This window comes from Aotus nancymaae, unplaced genomic scaffold (genome assembly GCF_030222135.1).
Source record: "Aotus nancymaae isolate 86718 unplaced genomic scaffold, 86718_ANA_hifiasm-v0.15.2.pri h1tg000025l, whole genome shotgun sequence".
Classification (NCBI taxonomy): domain Eukaryota; kingdom Metazoa; phylum Chordata; class Mammalia; order Primates; family Aotidae; genus Aotus; species Aotus nancymaae.
The window spans coordinates 38,831,119-38,851,033 of NW_026988438.1; the positions used below are offsets into that span (position 1 = coordinate 38,831,119).

Genomic DNA, 19,915 nt, shown 5'->3' on the forward strand with positions numbered 1-19,915 from the left:
GCCTGGTCAATACAGCAAGACCCCATATTCTAAAAAAAAAAAAACAAAAAACTTCAGCAAACACACTGAATGTGCAGCACCTCCTAAGTGCTGGCAGCTCATCTGCACATGTGGACAGCCCAACCCAAGGGAAGAAACAGGCAAGAAAAACACAATCCCAGAAGCATGCCAACATATAAGACCCCAAGTCAAAGGTCAAACTGCACACTTGACTCTCATGTCACCCACTTGGCCCACTTCCATGTACTATACTTCCTTTCATTCCTGCCCTAAAACTTTTTAATAAACTTTCACTACTGCCCTAAAATTTGCCTCAATCTCTCCCTCTGCCTTATGTCCCTTGGTTAAATTCCTTCTTCTGAGGAGGCAAAAACTGAAATTGCTGCAGACCTGTACAGATTGACAACCATTAACAAAATGACACGCAATTCTAGAACAAGCTAGCATGTAGTATATGAAAGATTTTCATGGGCAGAGAGTTAATACCCTTCCTCACGAAGTTATACCCTGTTTAAGTACCTGCATAATTAAGAATGTATTTCTTTAACCTAAACTTTTTATTCCATCATAACTATATCACAATTTGTTCAATTTTCTGAAGAAATGGAGAACTATCACAAATGTCTGTATGGAGAAACATTTTTAAGCCACTTATCAGGCTTCATCTCTTTCTTCCTTAAAATGTGGAACACCAAACCAGATCCAATACTTACAATGAAGGCCCAATGAGACAGAACACAACAGAAACCTATTTTACCCCAAAGCATGCACATTTACCTCAGTATGCCCACCAAAAAACGCACCCTAAAATTTAAAAATTAAAAAAAAATCCACCAAATTTCCTAAATCATTTTTAACTATAAATTATTGATATCTCTAGTCAACAATTTCTCATGTTGTCTCTGTTCACAATATGATTATTTGACCCAGTCAAATTTACCATAAAAGCAGAAATCCTGGAAAATGTTTACAATGAAGTACCTAGCTTAAAGTCTGCTGCAAGTTTCCAAGCTTAGAAATCTAATACCAAAAGCCAAGTAAAACAAAGTAAGAAAAAACATAAAAACAAGCTGAGATACAAACGGGTAGATTTGGGACATAAAATTAAGTATCTGGGACCTAATGTAAGGCCGATGCCTCCTTGGGAGCCAAATGGACACGCCCTTCTCTCTCCGTGCCTAAAAACTACGACATCATTCTGAGTGCATTGCTCAGCATTTGCCCTCTCCACGCAGGCTCCCCTTTGCCCATTTCCGCATTCCAATCTCAGCCCTGCACCCGCCAGAAACATTAAAAAGGCCCGCCAAGAACCTGCCCTATGGTAGCTCTCCCGTACGTCCTCAGCCAGCCCCTTGTCTGTGCTCACTCCCTTCATACCCAATAGAAATGCCCCCGCTTTGCTCACCTCGCCCATCCCCAGTCTTTTAATACCCATTTTGTTTCCCCCGTAGTCAGTCAGCTACCTCTACTCCCTATAAAACCCCACGCCCCAAGAAGAGAAGTGCGACTTCTCCGGCCCCTCCTGTCGGACCGTAGAACCTCGCCCAGGAACTGATTAAATTTCTTTATTCCAATAACTGGCCTCAGTTGCCTCATTTAAATCTCAGTTGCTTCATTCAAACCTTACACCTATTATTAAAAACTTTTATAAAATAAAATATAAATAACTGTATTAAGTTTTAAATGTTAATTTTGCTAGATGGAGAAACTATATCAGTTGGAACAATTACTTAGCAACCAAACCACCATCACCTGGGATAGGAGAAAACAAAATTAACTTTAATACCTTATTCTCTTAAGAAAGGCAAGAAGAAAGAAAGACTTGCCTATAATTTTCAAAAAAATGCTTACATTTGAATGTCTACTTAAGCCTGAAGGAATGACATCTAGGTTACCCTGGTTTTGCCAATAACTAAAGGTATAATTTGGGGAAACCACATATCCACACTGGGCCTTAGTTTTTCCATTTATAAACCAACAGAGTGGAATCAAAGATGATCTGTGAAACGGAGCTTAAAGATCAGAATTTCTGTCATCTTCCAAATCAAGTTTAAAGTTTTTTTATGCACATACATTATACATATATGTGAATATATACACATACATATACTTAATCATATGTACATATTTACATATACACACAAACATACGTATTTCAATACCGTTCTGAATCTCTATTCAAATTACTTCCAAAAAAAAAAAAACTAACAATATTTAATACTTTCTTAATAAGATTCTTTGGCACAAGAATTGGAAAAAAAAATCAGTAGCCCGATGTTTTAAAATATAGTGTGCTAATAGAAAATTGTCACTGAAAAGACAGTTTGTTACAGCTCCCAAGAGGAGAGAGTACAACCTGCCATAGGATGTAGGGCATATGGGTCAGTCAGGAGGCAAAAGGACGGGGAGAAACTGTGGGCAAGATCCTTTACTGTAGTTTCCAACAGAAGGAACAGGCGAGGCAGGGTAAACAGGCTTAGGATTGGCTAGTATGAATAACTTTAGAAAGCTGTGGGGCATAGGTGCTGTCCCTAGTTGTCTGGTACCTAGCCCTGGCGGGGGTGATGAAAGCCAGTGGTTTAAAATATGGGAACCTAACGTAGGAGATGGTTAGGATGCAGGCTCAGGATTGGTTGGTGTGTGTTTTGAAAAGGGCATTTACATGGGAATTGTTTACTGTCTCTAGAAATTGGCTAACCCTGGAAGAGGCAGTCCTTCCAAAGTCAGCAGACCTCAGATGTCAAAGCATCATAATACATAAAATAAAAGGGCTAATATACTCAATCAAGCCAAGTAATAAAGCAGTCTCATTTCTATTGGCTATTTACTGAACATGCACCATATACCAGCACTGTTAAATGTTACAGACGTAAAAATGACCATGTAATAGAAAATAAGCCTGTAAAATGTTAAACATACCCACATATTAATGTAGAAGACTAAAGGTAAACATAATGATGTAATAATACTTTACATCTACTCAGTGCTCCGGCATTTACAACACATTGTCACACATATTATTCCATTTAATTCTCAGAAAAACCCTGTCTAGTAGGCAGATTATCTTCATTTTATATGTGTTTATTATTGAGGCTTGTGAAAGCTAAAGGAGATTCCCACATCACAGACAATAACAGAACATCACAGATAGTAACTAATTGAACCCACATTTCATTCTTGTCCATTTCTATTCTTCACCCACACCACAATGTCACCTTCATTTTAAGTCAAATCTATGATTATCATGTAGAAACAAATAGCTATTCCTAACAACTGAGGATTGACTGCTTAGTGATCTTTAGTTAAGAATGGACTAATATTACATTTAAAAACATGTAGGAGTCAGCCGGGCACGGTGGCTCATGCCTATAATCCCAGCACTTTGGGAGGCTGAGGTGGGTGGATCACGAGGTCAAGAGATCGAGACCATCCTGGTCAACAAGGTGAAACCCTGTCTCTATGAAAAATACAAAAATTAGCTGGGCATGGTGGCGCACGCCTGTAGTCCCAGCTACTCAGGAGGTTGAGGCAGGAGAATTGCCTGAACCCAGGAAGCGGAGGTTGTGGTGAGCCAAGATCGTGCCATTGCACTCCAGCCTGGGTAACAGGAGTGAAACTCCGTCTCAAAAAAAAAAAAAAAAAAAACATGTAGGAGTCTTAATAATTAGTGAAACACAAATTCTTTACTACGAGTACTTGCAAGCAGTACTTGAAGGCACGATTTTTTTTTTTCATTTCTGTATAATAGTAGTGAGCTAGACCTCAACTAAACTTTCTAAGACACTACTTCCAAAACAGCTCTCTGATTTCTCAGTAATCATAGTTAATTAAATATTTGTAAAGTGTTTCAATAAATTTAGATTAACCTACAAAATGAAATCCAAGCAAATATATTTTAAATTCTTGTATTTTATTTTATTGTATTTAATTTAAAAAATTCTTCATGGGAAGTCATTCTGTAAATGCATCCTTTGATGCAATCCTGTATTTAAAGAAGTACTTTCTTCCGGACCGGGCGCAGTGGCTCATGCCTAAAATCCTAGCACTTTGGGAGGCCCGAAGTGGGAGAATCACTTGAGGTGAGGAATTTAGACCAGCCTAGACAAGATGGTGAAACCCCATCTCTACTAAAAAAACAAAAAATTAGCTAGGGGTGGTAGCGCATGCCTGTAGTCTCCGCTACTTGGGAGGCTGAGACATGAGAACCGTTTGAACCTGGAAGGTGGAGGAGGTTGCAGTGAGCTGAGATGGCACCACTGCACTCCAGCCTGGGCCACAGAGCGAGACTCAGCCTCAAAAAAATTTTTAAAAAGTACTTTCTTCTCAAGATAGCAGCTGGAATTCAGTATTAAACTCTTATTTGTGCCAGTAGTCGTGAGGCTGAAAATAGTATTCTCCCTGCCTTAATACTCTAGCAGAAAATTCAATAGGTCCAGCAAATAAAGTTTCCACTGTTTTAATGAGACCTCTTGGACCCCAAATCAGCTATGATATTCTTCATCTTCTAGAATAAGAATTAGAAAGTTGTCTCCTTTGAAACTGAGATACAAACATCCATCTAACTCTTCTGCTTCTAAATTTCTAGATTTTACAACTACTGTCCCTGGGGCACACTGACCAGAAGTCTAAGTCATATGGGTGCTGAGGTAATAAAATGGTTAGGTAGGTTAGGATGGTTATCAAAAGTTAGATGTCAATAAGGCAGCAAGGACTATGGTAAATTCCTTGGTCTGAAGATAAACTACTGGCTTTTGGAAAGGTCAGGAGGTAATACTGAACAGGAGAGTTCTGCATCACAGAACTACACTGCTTGTAAGCTAGAGATGCTCAGGCCTAAGCAATCACACTCTGTGGCTTCAAAGGCCAGCTGGTTTCTGACTAGGCATCTTCAAGGTTTGTATCCACTGGCAAGGGCATCTGAATAGTCAGATGAGGTCCCAGATGGCAATCTACATGCCCAAGGGTTTAGGGCCCTGACCCCTATCTTTGCTGCTGCTGAAGGCTGGGCATGTGGCTAGTTACAAGGGCACTAGTGAATGAATCATATTTTTTAAAAATCTGTGAATTCAAAAACTGACTTAAGCCTAGAAACTAAACTTCTTTAACAGAGAACAGCAGTAGACTCAATATTAGATTTGGCTTCTAGAATATTTCAAAACATTTTATGGAATCCAGGCTTGGGAAAAAGAAAAGAAAAACAAACAAAAAAACCCTTGTATTTCTGAAAATGTGAACATGCTCTATTCACAGTTTAACTCCAAAAAGAAATCAATTTGATTTTAAAACTAGCAATATTAGTAAACAGTATTTTTCCTGAGTTTTCCCATTGGCTCACTGAAATGGAATTAAGTTGAATTTGGTTTTTATATATTTGTGCTTTATAGAATTCTAACACTAAATAAAACTACCTCAACTATTTCATTTTACAAAACATACTACACACACATACATATTTCACTACACAAAAGAAAAAAACCAAGACCTCCATCTGCAAAGGTTACAAAATAGATTAATGGCAGAGACAAACGGTTACCTAGCACAGAGCTCTTTAAGTATGTCATAGTTATACTCTGCTCATCACAAATGGCTTATGGAATGAAACATGTTTGCCTTCCAGTTAGAAAATTATACACAGTTATCACTACCAGTTCAGACAGCTGCCAAAGAATCATTTTTAAAGTGCTGAAAGCTCTGAGTACTTTGATTTCAACAATCAAGTTTTCTTTGTGGCTTAGGGTAAAGATAGGAGTATGAAGAGGTGGGCTAATTTTTAGAAATATTCCCAAATGTGCTGGTATCCTTAATTACAGGGAAGGCGTGGGAGAATAAGGAAGGTGATGAATAGGTATAGAATATAATCCCTTTAAGTTTTTCTTGAATGTGTTGATAATGACTAAACATATACACTAAGTGTGCACACACCACAGACATATATGTATGTACCTACATATGTGTGTACACACACACACACACAAAGATACACAAATGAACTCAATCATATGTTTTGGAAATATGGACTAAATCAACTACTCTATTTTCATATACTGTGAATACACTCTGATGCATCAAACTCTTACAAAATGTAAACTGGTCTTCAATTCTCTGGTCACTTGTTACTAAAAAAGAGAAAATTCTTTTAAAACTTTTCAGGGAAACCATGACTTCCTTGGCCTCAAGGGTTTGTGATGAAACAGCAGAAAATCTTTTGAAGCCACACAAACTCTGGTTTCTTTTCCCAACACCCCCATGTATTGATTCTGTAACCTTGGACAAATTATCTAAACTTTCTAAGCCTTGATTTTCTCATCTACTAAAAACAGCAATCATCTAAGATCAAGATGAAACACAAAGTATAGTCTCCATGAATAAAGAACATGTCTGTTTTGTTTCCCTAGCACCTGGAACAATGTCCAATATATACAATGAAAGACACTAAATATTTGTTTATTATTTATCCACTAGAAAACAATAAAGTCACAGGACCAACCCTGTCAACTAAGCTAATGCTACATAAAAATCACATACAGGATTAGCTGAAGAACATAAATTCTATACATAAGGGTCTCTGAGTTTTCTTAACGTTATCCTTCAGAAAAAGATCATAAATTCCTATCTAATGACATATCACATCTTGATCAAGAAGCAAGTCATGAAATGTAAGCCTTACAAAGTATATTCTTTTTTGGGTTTTACAACTATTAATGAAAATGAGATTTAAGACTCCCTCTTTTGGGCCCCTTTCTTCAAAAAAATAAAAGGAAAAAATGAATAAAGACTTTATTTGGCTTATACTCTTAGAATCTGTGTTTTTAAAATTTATTCAAAATTAGTTTGTGATACACATATATTTAGTCAAGGAAATGTTCTTACTAGCCTCAAATTCCCAATCAACACAGGCCACTAAAGTAGTAAAAACTTTTTCTAATTCCCTTTGTGGCATATGCACCCCGAACCTCCAAAGGAACACAAGGAGTGGAACACTCAGCTATAAGAGCTAGGAAACTTTCTTATTGAGCATATTACAGTAATTACAATAAGATACTTAAAATAGTAGTGGTTAGCTATAAAGAGAGATTACAGTCCTATTGACCTGGACTTGTTTTATAAAGAATTTTTCTTACTAGCACCCTAACTTACTAGCTATATGATCTTGGCCAAGTAAATTAACCTCTGACAGCCTTGGTTTCCTGTTCTATGATTTGAGGTCACCACCAACAACTTCTTTATTGAATTGTGAAAAACAAACAAGTTAATATATATAAAGTGCTTAAACAGTGGTATATAAGAGACAAAAAAACTGAGTCCATAAACGATCACAGAAAACAAACACTACAGTATACAGAGAGCATATAGTTAGAGGCAGTAAGTGGTAATAGTACAAGTATGTTTAGACTCTGGTTCCATCATTCACTACGTGGCCTTGAGCAAATTATTTAACCTCTATAGGCCTCAGTTTTTATACCTGAGAGGAGGGATGTCAGCAATACTTACCTTACAGTGTGTTCTGAAGATTACATGAGTTAATAACTCAAGTGCTGCATACACTATCTGGTATACTATCAACATGCAGTAAATGTCAGCAAAATATAAACAAACATAAGGTTCAAAGAAGTACCCTTTTACTACTTGTTTTATTCATTAAAGAAAACTGCATAATTTCTTTCCCCACTAGAATATTACAGAGGCAGGAGTTCAGTCCCATGTTATTCAACTATCTAAGGAACACATCAAGCCACACAATACAGATGCTTAGTATCTACTTGCTGACTGAATTCATGGATGTGTCTGCCAGTAGGGAGTCCAGGTAATAGATGAAAGTCTATCAAACGGATATTAAAACCATTTACCTGCCCTATCATTCAAATGAGTAAAGGCAGTGATATACTACCAATGAGAACAGGTGAGAGAAATTCTGAAAAAAAATTATGCTTTAAATTTAAAAACCTATACTAATAAAATCACAATAATCAAAGTTTGCTTCAACAAGCATGTTTTCATACTTTGTAGTATTTATGACAAATATCTGTCAACTGTCTCAACCTGGTTCATATGTAGATTTAAATATTTAGAATTCACAAACCACTTTAAGTATTTGTTTCTCTTATATAAATTCAGTTAGTACCTGTCATCATATTCACCTAGTCTCTTCCTCTTCCCTCTTCTTTAACTCCCTGGCATAGATATCCTCAACTAGACCCGAGCAAGGATTTTCCATCCCTTCCCCAGCCCCACATCAGGCACAGATACCCACTTACCACAGTACAGATCACTATCTCGTTCCTATACTCCTGTGCAAAAGCAGCTCCGCTTCTGTGAACAAAAAGCTACGGTGACTTGACTCATTATTTACAGAACTGTACTAAACCCCTTCTGACTGGCCACATTATGAGGCATCTACAAAATAACATCAGAGGGACTCAATCTGGAAATTTAATATACCTTCCATTTCTTCTCAACGTTCTCCTCACTGGTAAGATTCTCACCTGCAACTGTGTACCAAAACATGCGAAGCAATCAGATTTAAATTCCCTTTATTTCACTTTACTAATCATTTTTCCTTTTATGATCATAAACTCTCTCATTCCTTTAATATACATCTTGAGTCTATTCCAAGGATCTGTCCATCCTATTCTCCTATGAAATCAAAGTTCTCCACCTCTGTCCTTTATTCTGGTTCAGTATCAGAATGACAAATACTGAGCAATGCTCATCAAGGTGTGAGGAAAAAAATAAAATTATAAAATCATACACATATTTACATTTACGACACAGACTCTACTTACATGAGGCTTACAATCCAACTTTTATATGAATACTCCTTGAGCTAAGTCTGAATTTTGTAATGTTTACAAAACACTAATTGAATTTCAAAGTGTATGTGAAAACCAACACAACCTTAAAGGATGACTAAAAAGTTTACCAGGTCAGAAGGAAGAGAAGAAGAGTGGCCCTTCTCTTCCTTCTGAACTGGTAAACTTTTTAGTCATCCTTTAAGTCATCCCCTTTAAGTCTCGGCTCAGTTATCATCCTTTCCATGAAAACATTCCCAGAACCCTACAAGCAGAACTAGTTCTTCCTTCCTCTGGGCTTCTATAACACTTCATTCATAGCTTTTATAAACCAAACACCACTAAGTAATTTAATTACCTACCTACCTACCTACCTACCTACCTATCTCATATACCATTGAGTATAAGATACAAGTGATCGTTAAGAAAGAAAAAAGTTCTGCTAGTTAAACTATGACATGCCTTTTGTGTAATCAAAGGCATGTCATAATTTAATCAGCAGAACTTTGAAATAATTTCAAAGATTTAAAATGGGCCCAGTCACAGTAGCTTATGCCTGTAATCCTAGCACTTAGGGAGGCTGAGGTGGGTGGATCACCTGAGGGCGAAACCTCCTCTCTACTGAAAATACAAAAATTGGCTGGGCATGGTGGCAGGTGCCTGTAATCCCAGCTACTCAGGAGGCTGAGGCAGGAGAATCACTCGAACCCGGGAGGTGGAGGCTGGAGTGGGCGAGATCATGACACTGAATTCCAGTCTGGGTGACAGAACAAGATACTGTCTCAAAAAAAAAAATAATAAAAATAAATAAAATGTAAAAAGCATGTCCTAGAAGCAGGGAAATACAGTATGTCTCCCACAACATTCTATGAGGGCAGAAACATATCTTACTTCATCTTTAGTTTCTCAATCCCTATTACCATGCTTGATACAGAGTAGGGGGAAAGAACAAACCAACCTAATGTTTTTACCTAATCTCTTACCATTTCTTTCATGTCACCATTCTGGGTCCTAGAGAAATTCAACAAGCTGTTTTTTATATTTAGCAACCATTTACTTCATTGCCACAGTCTTTCTAGAGACCACTGTGAATTCATAACTAAATTACTCCAACAATATGCTTTTATCTGGGCTCCTGATCTCTAACTTTTCTACACTTTTACCTACAAAGAAACATTCTGTAATTATCATTTGCATTACAAATAATTTCACTCAATACCTCCAATCCACTAAAGTTTTTCAAATTTATTTTTTATTTTTTTCATTTTTATTACTCAAAAAAATTTAATTTTTTTTTTTAGTTTTCTGATTCTGTGCTTGCGACTTCAACACTTTCACAAGGCCTTTCTGCTCCTCGATAAGGAAAGCACACTTGATCCTGTCACAAACACATTTAGCACATATGGAACCACCACAAGCCCTGCTCACGTTTCTTTCTTTTGGACAACCTCATAGGAACTTTAGGTCTTACAGCACGAACCCTCGAAGTCTGCCTGGGCACATGCCACACGCAGATTTTGGTGTTTTCCCAAACTTCTTGGTATAAAGGTAAACAACTCTATTACCAGGGGTTCAGGACAGCCTAGTTTTGTTAGAGGAAAGCCTACGTCAGTATGTCAAACGCTGGACCATTTTGAATGCCTGCAGACAATGTCCCCAGAAAAGAAAGAAGAAAACTCAATTTATTTTTAATTATTATTTTGACAAAATCACTTCTTCAAACAAAATATTAGGAAATGCTTCAACACACACACAACTTCTGTGGCTGAAGCAGGAGTGCCACAGGCTGTTTGGTTGGCAATTCTGAGATACTATGTGAGACTACTACGCTTCTAGGAAACACACAGGAGAGACCCCATCATTCCCTGTGTTAGTTACAAGCTTCCACATGATAGCTTTTTTTTTTCCCAATCTTTGATACCCATCAAGCTCATTCCAAGTTTACCAGATTGACTCAAAACATCCTCACTCTTCATCTCTGACCCCCAAAGTCTCAAATGTTCACTTTCCGAACTAATCTTTAAGGCTTATTTCAAGTCCTATCTCCACCAGAAAAAGCCTTTCTTTTTTACTCCCCACTAACCTCACTGACTTCTGATCTCTCACACTTGTTTTTCATACCTCAAAACCCAGTACTTAAGTATAAATTCTCATATGTAGTTGCAGCTGCCATATAATGGTTTCATGTATGTAAGTCTTTCTCCTGAACACAAGCATAATTTTAAGACAGGTTAAGTTAGTGCCTTCAGAACCTAACAAGGGCTAAACAGACAGCAGACATTTAGTTCTTACTATACTGAAATACATCGCCTTTTCTTTTCGAGACAGGGTCTCTATTGCCCAGGCTGAAGTGCAGTGGCATGATCTCAGCTCACTGCAACCTTCAACTTCCAGGCTCAAGCAACTCTCCCACCTCAGACTCCCAGGGTAGCTGGGACTACAGGCATGCACCAGTATGTCCAGCTAATTTTTGTATTTTTAGTAGTGATAGGTTTCACCATGTTTCCCAGGCTGGTCTCAAACTCCTGAGCTGAAGTGATCCAACTGCCTCAGCCTCCCAAAGTACTGGGATTACAGGTATGAACCACCATGCCCAGTCACACCACTTCTTTTCCACCTGGAAATACACCACTCTCTCCATACACCTCACCTCACCCGTGCTTACCCTTTACCAAAGCTTTCTGATTCCTCTATACAAATTTCTCATTTACCTCTGACATGTAACTCAGGCTAATATCCATACCTAAAATAGCTCATTCTCCCACTTTACTACTTCACATTCTTCTAGTGGGTGTCACTACGTACAGATGTTGCCGGGTTACTGCCGCCTGCCTAGTTTTCTTTATAATATGCAAAGCCTTTTCATATATATTATCTTATCTAATCTTTGAGACTCTATGAGGGAAAGAAGGTAGGAACTAATATCATTATTTTGTGAATGGAACTACAATTATGATGTTTGCCCAGATGGTACAGCTAATGGGGTGGGGAGGAGGCAGAAAGTACCCAAACAAAAATGTGAGTTTTAATTCTTAGTGTGCTATATGATGCCTCTATGTACATGTGATCTGCACCAATAATAAACCTACTATGAGAACCATTACCTCTGATCAAGCACAGATATTTCCAATCTCCTTAACTTTATTATCATCCCTGAGGAAAGGAGAAGCTTCATATATTTGAATTATCACTTTTTGTATTCAAAAGATTCTTGAGTCTTAAACATTTTACATACATATAGATACATTTTTTAAGAGACAGGGTCTCACTCTCCCACCCAGGTTGGAGTGCAGTGACTGTCATAGCATACTATAACCTTGAACAGAACTCTTTGAGTTCAAGCAATCCTCCAGCCTCAGCCACTTGAGTAGCTGGGACTACAAGCATGGACCACCACACCCAGCTAATTCTCTTCTTTTTCCTTTTTTTTGTAGAGACACAGTATCACTGTATTGCCCAGGTTGGTCTCAAGCTCCTGGGCTCACGTGGTCCTCCTCCCTCAGCCTTGCAAAGTGCTGAGATTACATGCATGAGCCACTGCGTTTGGCCTCAAACATTTTCAAAAACACCTCTGTACCAGATAATTCTGAGCCAAAAAGGAAGTGACTACTACAGGACAGAAAGAAAGAAAGAAAGACAAAAAGAAAGAAAGAAAGAAAGAGCGGGGAGGGGAGGTAGGGAAGGAGAAAGGAGAAGAGAGAAGAGAGAAGAGAAAGGGAAAGGGAAAGGAAAGGAAAGAGGGTGTGAGGGTAGTGGGAATAAGAAATTACTTAATGAATACAATGTACATTACTGAAGTGATGGATACACTAAAAGCCCTGCCTTCACCACCATACAACATAGCACTATAACAAAATTGTACTTGTACCCTATAAATTTAAAAGATGAGCATAAATACCTTAAAAACAAAAAAGGCATACATACTGGATTTGCTTACTCCATAGGGAAAATTGACAAATTTAATGCTGCCAGTGCTTCCCAGAATTTGGGCTCTTTTAGGATCCTAGATTTTCCAATTGTTCTCTAATTCCACTCAAGAAAAGGTAATCACATTGTTCACACTAAAGTGACAGTACCAGAAACACAACTATGGTTAAAGAGCTAGAGTAGTCTCCCCTTATCAGAGGGGGAAATATGTTCCAAGACCCCTACTGGATCCCTGAAACCATGGACCGAACCCTATATATATTGTTTTTTCATATATACAAACCTATAATAAAGTTTAATTTATAAATTACACAAAGTATGAGATTAACGACTTCTCTTTGGCATATATTTGGCTTATTTTAGATATATTCGAACTGCTGGCATTACTATGTTTGCACTTTGAGGCCATAAATACATAAAATAAAAATACTTGAACATACTGTGATCCCACAGCAGTTACGAAGGCTACTAAAGTGACTCATTAGTAGCATATACAGAGTGTATAACTGGATAAAGAGAAACTTCCCATTCACCTTGGACAGACTGAGATTTCATCACAATACTCAGAAAGGTGTGCAATTTAAAACTAATAAACTGTTTCTTTCTAGAATATACCATTTAATATTTTTGGACCTTGGTTGACTGCAGGTAAGCGAAATCACAGATAAGAGAAGGCTACTATACTGAGATAAAATATCATTAACTACAAATTCAGTGTCAGAACTAAAGCACATTTTTAAAATACTGTTTTGGTATTCACCAAATAAAAGAGCAAATGACATAGAAAAACAGCACCTAAGCACACAGTAAATTTAAGAACAATGAACACAAATATATTAATTAATGAATTAAAGTGCTGCATTTATTAATAGAATTCACCCTAATTATACAGCCTCCATAAGAAAACTGGTAAATATCACCCTCAATCTCTCTCACAAAAATCCCTAAATAACTGATTAGGTAAGTCTAACACTTACAGAGAACTCTGACCATGTGTTGGATGGGAGTACCCGGAACAAACTAAAATATATACTCTAATTTCATAGATCTTAAATTTTAGAATTAGAAGACGACTCAGGGTTTATAGTTTAATCCAACTTTCTTTCTTTTTTTTTTGAGACGGAGTTTCGCTCTTGTTACCCAGGCTGGAGTGCAATGGCGCGATCTTGGCTCGCTGCAACCTCCGCCTCCTGGGTTCAGGCAATTCTCCTGCCTCAGCCTCCTGAGTAGCTGGGATTCAGGCACGCGCCACCAAGCCCAGCTAATTTTTTGTATTTTTAGTAGAGATGGGGTTTCACCGTGTTGACCAGGATGGTCTTGATCTCTTGACCTCATGATCCACCCACCTCAGCCTCCCAAAGTGCTGGGATTACAGGCTTGAGCCACCGCGCCCGGCTCAAAATTAGTTCTATTTTGCAATAGTGTGAGACTGCTTAGAGGTGAATAATCAATGACCACTTTTCATATAATTGTGCAACCTGCTATGAGCCTTCAAAGAGACCAGGACTATCAATACTAAAATCAAGATATATTATGTTAACATTATTTCCTTTGCATATGCATCTGGAAACCCTAAAGAAAGAACATATGAACCTAGTTTCTTAGTGAACCCATACTGGCTCCCAGTGACTCCTGAGTTCTTTTTTAAAATGCTCGAGAGCCAACTACTCAATAGTTCATTCAAGGACTTTGCTAAGAATGGTTATCAAGCTCATTTGTCTGACGTTCAGGATATTTTAAAGAATTTAGGTGTTATTCATGCTAAATTTTCTGGTACTTTTTACCATGCAGCATAAATTTTAAGTTATTGATACTACCCTGAAACCGAATCTGAAAGTTCCTTCTGACCTTAGGATAACTTCCAAAAAGCCAACCCAGAAACGCAGTAGAAAGACAACTGAAGCAGAAGTCAAGATTCTAGCCCTCACTTTATCATAAAATATAAGAGGGTCATTTAACCTCTCTGGGCTTCAATTTCTTCATTTCTAAAATAGGGCTAAGGAAACAGGGTAGAAGAAAGAGGCTCAGTTATTTTTAAGTTACCTTAGTAACTACAATTTCATTAAGCCTTCATCTCACCACATACTTAAATAAGCCATTTGTGATTCAACAGGTTTCCTTTGCCACAATTTGCTCATTGACTAGGTAGCAAAATTACAAGCATTATGAACATCCAAACCTAACTCAAACCCACATGAGAAGAGTATAGAAGAGCATACATATGTGTACAGTCTGATATTAGGTCAGGTCCCCCTATTACTGTCAATCCTTACTGTGTCACCCCCAAGTACTTAATGTAGCAATGCAGAACCTCTGACCCACATTTCTTCAAACAGTAGAAACATAAAATGCCTTTATAAATAGACTTTAGCAGCATTATCAAAAGGTTACAATTGCTGAGCCATAATCTCCAAGATCCTTTCCACCTACAATTCTGTCATTTTGTAAGGGTATGTTATTTCTACACATAGCACCATTCCCTATCTTCCTTCTTGATTAAGCAAATTTAAAGCTGTGAGTGCTTTCATGCCTGCCCCAATATACCTCGTGATCTACCCACCTCAGCCTCCCAAAAGTGCTGGAATTACAGGCATGAGCCACCACGCCCAGCATATTCTTAATCTGCTTCCATGACTGCCCCAATATTCCTTCAGTACTACTCATTATATATTCTCTGATTCAGAATATGAAAAGCAGGTGATTAAAACTCTGTTTCAGCCAGTCATGGTGCCTCATGCCTGTAATCCCAGCATTTTGGGAGGCTGAGGTGGGGAGATACCGGTGTCAGCAGTTTGAGACCAGCCTGGCCAACATGGCAAAACCCTATCTCTTCTAAAAATATAAAAATTTGCCAGGCATAGGCCTGGCGCAGTGGCTCACGCCTGTAATCCCAGCACTTTAGGAGGCTGAGGCAGGCAGATCACCTGAGGTCGGGAGTTCAAGACCAGCCTGACCAACATGGAGAAACCCGTCTCTACTAAAAATATACAATCAGTCTGGCATGGTGGTATATGCCTGTAATCCCAGCTACTCGGCAGGCTGAGGCAGGAAAACTGCTTGAACCCGGGAGGCGGAGGTTGTGGTGAGCCGAAATTGTGCCATTGCACTCCAGCCTGGGCAACAAAAGTGAAACTCCATCTCAAAAAAAAAAAAAAAATTAGCCAGGCCTGGTGGCATGTGCCTGTAGTCCCTACTCTTGGGAGGCTGAGGCCGGAGAATCGCTTGAACCCAGGAGGCATAGTGGACATGAGCAGATATCCTGCCACTGTACTCCAGCCTGGGTGACAGAAGAGACTCCACTTCCAATGCAAACAAACAAACAAAAAACTCTATTTTCCTTTGTTACTTTCTATCCTGAAATCCTAAAAAAAAAAAATGCAGGGCCAGGCATAGTGGCTCATGCCTATAACCCCAGTACTTTGGGAGGCTGAAGTGGGTGGATCACAAGGTCAAGAGTTCAAGACGAGCCTGGCCAAGATGGTGAAACGCCATCTCTACTAAAAATCAAAAATTAGCCCGGCATGCTAGTGCATGCCTGTAGTCCCAGCTACTTGGGAGGCTGAGGCAGGAGAATCACTTGAAACCAGAAGGCAGAGGTTGCAGTGAGCCTAGAACATGCCACTCCAGCCTAGGCAACAAGAGTGGAACTCCGTCTCAAAAAATAAAATGCCTTTTTTAAAAATTAATGTGGTTCTACATTGAGAACTTTTCATCTTCCATGAAAAAAATCATTTAATAGTTAAAGCCAGTTTGGTAGTTCAGAGCCTGAGTCATTCGAATTGTGTACAAGATTTAAGTTTCTAATAATGAATTCCAATCTAATAAAATGTATAAAGATTTTAAAGAAGTAAGATTACTGGAGTAAATCTGACTCCTCTGAAAAGAGAGTAACCAAACCCGGGAGTACATGAGTATGTATATATACAGCTACCCATGAGGGAAATCCAAATTAATAAAACATATATGGCAAAGGAAAACCATATTTGTATTAAACCTCAAGCCAATTTTCCACCTTTAATAGCTCTGGAAAACAAAATCACTGTAAGAGGTTAATTCAACTGAATAAAATTCAGTTTTAAAATTAAATATAAATTTTAATTATTTTCTTTGGTACTAATAATGAAGAACTGGTCCTTCCACTTCTAGTTTCATACTATATCCCCAGGTTTCGTATTTTAATTCCCTGGAGAAGTAAAAAAAAATCAGGTAAGAGAGTCAAGTTCTTCAAGTATCTTATCATCAAGTCTGAACTTCCTTTGTGGGAGAACCAGCATATTTCCACTAAAATTGACTGAGAAATATTCATTCATCAATCAAAAGGCCTACAGTATAATCTCTGTTACTACATATGATGATTACTGCCAAAAATAAGGCACATTGTGGGCCACTGCAAGTTAATTACAGATTTAGCTATCCATAGTTCCTACAAGCTCCAAATTCTTTAAGAAAATGTTAACACCTGAAATTCACTTTATTTAGGGCTCTTTGACTATTAGAAGACATTGTGAAAACAAGCAGTTCATTCTCCTCACTTAGTTAAAATAAAGGCGCTTAAGCCAGAAGTAAAATTTGTTGTCTTTGAGCTTAAATTAAGGTTTCTGCTTTTCCTCTGAAGTCAAACTCAGCATGTTCTCCCTTATAAGTGAGAACTAAAAAAAAAAAAAAAAGGATTACACATGGACATACAGGTGGAATACACACACTGGGGACTACAGAAGGTGGGAGACTGGGTGAGGGGTGAAAAATGACCTACTGGGTACAACGTTCACTAGTTGGGTGACGGGTACACTAAAATCTCACCACTATGCAATATATCCATGTAACACAACTGCACTTGTACCCCCATATCTATTTTTTTAAGTAAAAATTTTTAAAGTCAAATTCAGAATCCCAATAAGGAAACAAACAAAAATACACAGAGCATACACATATTTGGTTCCTACTACAATTCTAACTAACGCTCAGCATGGAGTCAGGATTTACAGCTGAGACCAAAGCACAGAAACACATGATGCTGAATATACTATTAATGGAAGAGGATCCTCCTAGGTTGTTGCTAATATTCTCATTTCATAAAACTAAGTACCAAGCTCCCCAGCTTCAAGTACTGGTTTTATTACATTTACCTTGTATGATTTTACTTTTTTCAAATTTCCTCCTATACTTAAATGAAACCATCCAAATCACGTAAATCCTTTAAGTGAAAAAATTATCCCTGAAAATGAGGGAATAACCACACCTATCGGCAGTGTTCAGCATACAGTAGCCATCTCAATACACACTTGTCGAATAAAAACTAAAGTTTTCAGCTGAGGGTTGGAAATCAATTAGGAAAAAAAAAAAAAAAACCTAAAAAGTTGTACTTGCCACCAAAATCTATTCTGAGGCACAAATGAACTAGCTCAACACCCACCTGCTTCCATATTCTGTCTTCTGGTTCACTGCTGAGGACTAGACACTTGATTCTCAAACTTCAGTGAGTTTGTCCGAGACAAGGTCTCCATCTGTCACTCAGGTGGAAGTGCAGTGAGGCAGTCACAGCTCACTGCAGCTTGCATTCCCTGGCGTAAGCGATCCTCCTACTTCAGCCTCCCAAGAAGCTGGGACCACAGGTGTACAACCACATTCAGCTAATTTAAAAAAATTTTTTTGGAGAGACTATGTTGCCCAGGCTGCTCTTGAACTAGTGGGCTCAAGCAACCCTCCCACCCTGGCCTCCCAAAGTGTTGGGATTACAGGATGAGACACCACACCCAGCCGCTTCAGTGAGTTTTAGAGTTACCTGGAAAGCATGCTGAAAGGCAAATCCCTTGTCCCCCACAATTCAAAACTTACAGTACCAGAAGCTGGATCCTGTGTTTATAATCAACCATTCAAGTTAATCTAAGTTTGGGTGGCCAAAACATTTGTTTACTCTCACAATGGCTAAGGGAAAACCTCTGGATTGCAACAGATACCAATTAGAGAGCAGAAGAATTGATTACTTCTAACCTAAATTATAAATTACTCCATTCTCTTAATCACAATTCGCTAACTAATGCTTAATAAGATGAAATGGAAGTGAAATAACTTCTGCTTTTACAATGCAAACTGTCATTCAACCCATCAAAAACACTTTTCTGCAATACTACAATTATTGTCAAAGTTTTCAGCAAAGGAGTAGAAACAAAGCAAGTTAAGGACTGTAAACCAGAGAAACACTTATATAATCACGCTGTGACAGTTTTAGGGGAAAAATACCACACTCAGAACACTAAATTACTGTGCCTGCCAATAAAGAAGCCACTAGCCACATGTGGTTACTTAAATTAAAATTAAATAAAATTTAAAATTCAGTTCCTCAGATACCCCCGGCATACCTAACTGCTTAGGAGCCACAAGTAGCCTGTGGCTAGATAGGACACATAAACATTTCTAACATCACAGAGCATTCTGCTGGATGGCACTGGTCTAGAAATAGTGGGTATCTACATAAAAACTATAATCTCAGTTCTCCTGAATCAGAAAGTTTTACCTGGCAATTTACAATTTCACATATATATGTCTACTTGAGGTATTAACCATAAAATAAGAACCCTAGCATATTTTTTTGGCAACTTATTTCAAGAAAGGTCATTCAAAAGTGATAAACTTATTTATCTCAGATTATCAAAATAGAAATATTTAACTGACAAGGTCTGAAAGTATCATAGGCACAAAAACAAAACGAGGTTTTCATCAAATCAGAATCCATGAAAAGGGTTTAATTACTAGAAAACAAAGTTATTAGGGACAAGACTGGTCCAAAAAAAGATTAAACTACTTGCCAAGTACTTCAGAAGTATCTATTTACACGCATAACAAGTAACAACTACTTTTAAAATTGGTTTAAAAATAACTTTACCACGATTAATTCAAATTAGTGAATTCTGTCAACATTTTTCATTGCTTTCCATCAACCTTACATTAAACATCTACAAATCACACAGTGACCATAAGATTTAATTAAATATAGTTCTATAAATTAAGGATTATAAATTCAAATCCTGATATTAGCTTAAAAGTAGACATAAAATTTAACCAAACAATTTACAATGTAAAACTATCTCTCAACTGCATCAATATCTAGTTTAAAACAGTCCAGTGTAATAAAACACAAAAGTATGGGTCACAAGACACTGAAGCTTGAGAAATAACTTCCATTAAAAAAAAGTTAGCCT

At 37.8% G+C, this 19,915-nt stretch overlaps 1 protein-coding gene across 3 annotated transcripts in view; it reads right to left on the minus strand.

The window, feature by feature from the left end:
- SP4 (Sp4 transcription factor) overlaps positions 1–19,915 on the minus strand; it is an 86,880-nt gene that overhangs the window by 63,752 nt on the left and 3,213 nt on the right. The gene's annotated exons all lie outside the window — the stretch shown is intronic.